The following is a 5,053-nucleotide window of genomic DNA, read 5'->3' as shown; positions in this document are numbered from 1 at the left end:
CATGAGCCACGTTAATTGCCACGTTAACTACATTAACGTGGTAGTTAATGTGGAGACAAAAAAGACTCCAACGTTAGTGGTAATTGTGATCACCACTAACGCTCCAAGATGTGGCAATGAACCACGTTAAGAGCCACGTTAACTAAGTTAACGTGGACTCTAACATGGAAGAGAGGAACAATGCCAACGTTAGTGACACTCACCTTTGTCACTAACGTTGGATCAAGCTTGCATTGCCCATGTTAGTGGTCACGTTAAGACCACTAATGTGAAAGTTAACGTAGAGTTGAAGTTGATAAGCCAATGTTAGTGACACTCACCTTTGTCACTAACGTTGGGATGGCATTCATAACCACGTTAAGAGCCACGTTAACTTAGTTAACGTGAGCTCTAACGTGAGGACTAGGGGCACAAGGAAACGTTATTGGGAAAGGTGAGTCCCAATAATGCTTGCGAAGATGAGACATAACCACGTTAAGAGCCACGTTAACTTAGTTAACGTGAGCTCTAACGTGGGGACTAGGGGCACAAGGCAACGTTATTGGGAAAGGTGAGTCCCAATAACGCTTGCTAAGGTTTGTAAGCCAACGTTAGTGGTCACGTTAGTACCACAAACGTTGGAGTTAACGTGGGCCATGTGGTGGGAACGTTAGTGAGAAAAGTGATTGCCACTAACGTTCTCGAATCCATAATGTCACTCAGCATTAACGCCACTAACGCCCCAAGCCAAAGTCCATGCTTACATCACTTTCTCTCTGCAACTAAAGCTGAGCCTGCTGAAGATTCCCAACTGCTTCAACTTAAGATCAAAGGCCCATATCCAAGACTTGCAGAATTGACTAGAAGACCAATAAGAGTAGTATATATAGGAGTAGTTTTGAACTAGAACGAAGATTGCCACATTGGAGAAAACTACACTCTGTATATTTTACTTTTCTGCAACTTCTAGAGTTAGAATATATCTTTCTTCTTCTCCATTTCCATTTTTCGGAGCTATGAACAACTAAACCCCTTTCATTGGGTTAGGGATCTCTGTTGTAATTTGATGGATCAATCATAGTTTTCATTATTCTTCTTCTTTCTTTTCTTTTGATCTTACTAGAAAGCTTTCGATCTTCATCTAATTGGATTGTTATCTTGGGAAAGAAACTCTCCATAATTAGATCTCCTCTGAGCCTTGGAAAAGGGATGGGAGATCATGCTAGAAATGCTTTCTCATGTTGGACCAAATTGGGGTTTGGATGGGTATAGTGACATGTAACCCTACCAACACTTTGATTTGGAAATAAATGTGGTATAATCAGTGACCATACCTCATCTCTTCTCATGAGCAATTAAATCAAGGAATTGGGCAATTGTTCAAGTTTAGAGAGATTGGATTGCCAAGGAATTGGGATTCAATCACTTAAGATTGCCAAGTAGATCAATGAATGCATTGATTGAGGAAGAGATGAGAATGAACTTGATCTGGAGAATGCAATACCTCCTGAACCCAATGATTTCCGCATTTCTGATCTTACCCATTCTCTTTACTTTCTGTCATTTAGTTTCATGCTAATCACCCCAATTCCCGATTTAAGATTTTGCACTTTATTTTCTGCCATTTACTTTCCCGCCATTTAATTTTCTGCAATTCTACATCCACTTTCTGCTTAGCTCAACTAGAGTATTCTTCCAATTAAAATTGCTTGACCAATCAATTCCTGTGGGATTCGACCTCACTCTATTGTGAGTTTTTACTTGACGACAATTCGGTATACTTGCCGAAGGAAATTTGTTGAGAGACAAATTCCCATGCATCAAGTTTATAGCGCCGTTGCCGGGGATTGATTTTGAATCAACAATGATTAAGTTGGAAGATCACTAGATTGAGCATTTTTTTTCTTTTGTTCATTTTGTTTAGCTGTTTACTTTCAGTTACAGTTACTTCTTCCCTTTCCTTATCTCCCCTTTTATTTTCCCGCATTATTTACAATTATGTTCACTAACCCACTAATTGTTTGACAATTTGCACCACTCACACTAACAACCACTTTAACCATTATAATTTCTACAATTTCTTCCTTGCTGTGAGCTGTGCTGGTTGTATGACAGGTAGAAGAAGCGGAGCTTCAACACCCTTTGATTCTGAACCTGAGAGGACTCTCCTTAGAAAAAGGAGGGAAGCAAGAGGCAAAAGAGTTATTGGAGTAGAGGAAGAGGAGGAATTCTTTGAAACAATCATGGAGGATAACCATGAAGGAGAAGCTCATAACCATGCCAGAGATGGCCATGTGAATCATGCTGAGCTAGGAAGAAGGGTTCTAGGATCTTACATCAACCCAGACCCAGGCAACTGTGGAAGCAGCATCCAAAAGCCAACCATACATGCTAACAACTTTGAGCTAAAACCCCAGCTCATCACCCTTGTTCAGAACAACTGTTCATTCGGAGGAAGTGCCTAAGAAGACCCAAATCAACATTTAACCACCTTCCTAAGAATATGTGACATTATGAAGTCTAATGGCGTCGACCCAGATGTTTACAGATTGCTCTTGTTCCCTTTTTCACTCAGGGACAAGGCGTCTAAATGGTTGGAGTCTTTCCAAAAGGAGAGTTTAACAGCATGGGAAGATGTAGTGAACAAATTCTTGGTGAGGTTCTATCCTCCTCAAAGGATCAACAGGCTAAGAGCTGAGGTATAAACTTTCAGGCAACAAGATGGTGAGACTCTCTATGAAGCGTGGGAAAAGTTTAAGGATTTGACAAGAAGGTGCCTGTTCATACCCTGGGTCGAGCTGTCCGACCCAGGATGTTCTACAAGACAAAGCGACCGACCTCTTCAGGTCAGGACAACCCGACCTCTTCTCAAAGAGCTCGGCCAAGTCACAGAAAAGCCCAAACAAAGGGTCCAAATAGAGGAACGCACCCCAAATCCAAGGGCAGCCCAAGCCTATAGAGATAAAGGCGGTTCCCTTAAAGATGACCTCACTTAAAGATAAAGATAAGATAAGATAACTAACTTATCTTATCCGCAGGAGGCCACATCTCACCATTATAAATACACTGGAGCACCCAGGTATAACTCACACTCTGATTCTACTCAGTACCTGCTTAATACCCTTGCTAACTTAAGCATCGGAGTCCCTTGTAGGTACCCCCTACCCTCCAGGGACGAAGGATCAGCACCACCACCAAGTCCAACAAGTCGGACACGTCAGCTCCGGCCGCCGTACACCTGCTGGACACGTCGGCTCCGACCAACACAGAAGATCTCATCCAAGATCGACCTACAGTTTCAGGTAACCCTCGGAACATTGGCGCCGTTGCTGGGGAACCTGGAAGTCATCCCATTAACATGGCGGATGACCATGACAACGACCACGGTTCAGGTTTGGAAGACAGAACGCCGAATAAAAACGCGGACACGATACTGAAAGATACTCCAAAAACCAACGGAGACAAAAATTCATCAAATCCAGGTGTAATAGATGCACTTCAAAATCGATTGGAGCAACTTGAGAAAGAAGCCCAACATCGACGTGAAAAAGAAGAAGATCTATGCCGAGAGATAAGGCGGCGCCGAGAATTAGAAGATAAGCTTATAAAACTCGAAGCTGATCTCAAAACTAAAGCTACTCGACCATCCACAGAGGATAGCTCTCAGAAGGATCAAGATCCATTCACCAGAGAAATTATGAAAACCAAAATTCCAAAAGATTTCAAGCTTCCGGATATGATTCTATATGACGGAACCTCAGACCCAACCATCATCTCAACAACTTCAGAAGTAGAATGTACCTCACTGATGCCTCAGATGCAGTTCGCTGCAAAGCCTTTCCAACAACTCTAACCAAGACAGCCATTAAATGGTTCGACAACCTACCTCCAAAATTCATCTCGAGTTTCGACGACCTGGCTAAGATGTTCCTGGCCCGATTCTCCATACAAAAGGACAAAGCCTACTAGGGATCAAGCAAGGAGATCGGGAGAGCCTTCGCAACTACATGGAAAGATTCAACAAAACATGCATGGACATACAAAGTCTTCCAACAGAAGCTGCCATTATGGGCCTCAAAAATGGCCTACGAGAAGGACCATTTTCAAAGAGATACCCGACATCCTTAGACGAAGTACAAGAACGGGCACAGAAATACATCAACATGGAGGAAAATTCTCGACTTGGCAAAGCCTCAAGGTTCGGTTCTGCCTACCGAGATAAAGCCTCAAGGTTCGGTTCTGCCTATACTCCTCTTAGGGTATCCTTGGTAGATGTTTACAAAGAAGTCTGCCATACAGAGAAAATCCCTCCAGCTCGGCCACTTAAAGGCAAAAGAGGAGGAGGAAATCGGAATGAATACTGTGAATATCACCGACTTCGAGGGAATTCCACCAATGAATGCTTCGATTTGAAAAACGTCATAGAAAAACTAGTAAGAGAAGGAAAACTAGATCGGTTTTTGGCTAATCAGGATGACGAACCAAGAAAAAGAAGAAGGGATGAGGATGTTGGACGATCTGAACGATCACCTCGCACACTGGAAAGACACGTTCACGTAATACACGGCGGATTTGCTGGAGGAGGAATCTCCAAATCATCTCGCAAGCGACACCTCAAAGAAGTGTACCACGTCGAAGGAAAAAAGGAAGCCCCAGACATCCCAGTAATCACGTTTACCAAGGAAGACGCATCCGGAATCATCTCAGGACATGATGACCCCATGGTCATTACGATCATACTGGCAAACGCCAACCTTCACCGTACACTAATTGACCAGGGAAGCTCTTCCGACATCTTATTCAAAACTGCCTTCGACAAACTCAGTCTAGAAGAAAAAGAGCTAAGAGCGTACCCGAACAGCCTTTTCGGACTAGGAGATGCCCCAGTTCAACCGCTGGGATACGTATCGCTGCATACAACCTTCGAAAAGGGGAACCAATCCAGAACACTCAAGATAGACTACATCGTGGTCGACGTAAGCTCAGCCTACAATGCCTTAATAGGTCGGACAACGTTAAATCAACTCGGCGCAATAGTTTCAACTCCACATCTATGTATGAAATTCCCAACTGC

At 43.2% G+C, this 5,053-nt stretch overlaps 1 non-coding gene across 1 annotated transcript; it reads right to left on the bottom strand.

Annotated features, from left to right (window-relative positions):
* Positions 1-2,663: 2,663 nt before the first annotated feature.
* LOC130952540 (small nucleolar RNA R71) lies at positions 2,664-2,769 on the bottom strand. The gene has a single exon (XR_009074720.1). It is a non-coding gene; the product is annotated as a small nucleolar RNA R71 (small nucleolar RNA).
* Positions 2,770-5,053: the final 2,284 nt, after the last annotated feature.

This window comes from Arachis stenosperma, chromosome 9, assembly GCF_014773155.1.
Source record: "Arachis stenosperma cultivar V10309 chromosome 9, arast.V10309.gnm1.PFL2, whole genome shotgun sequence".
NCBI classification, from domain to species: Eukaryota; Viridiplantae; Streptophyta; class Magnoliopsida; order Fabales; family Fabaceae; genus Arachis; species Arachis stenosperma.
Note: the sequence above shows the minus strand (reverse complement) of the source record. Positions and strands in the feature narration are given on the sequence as shown.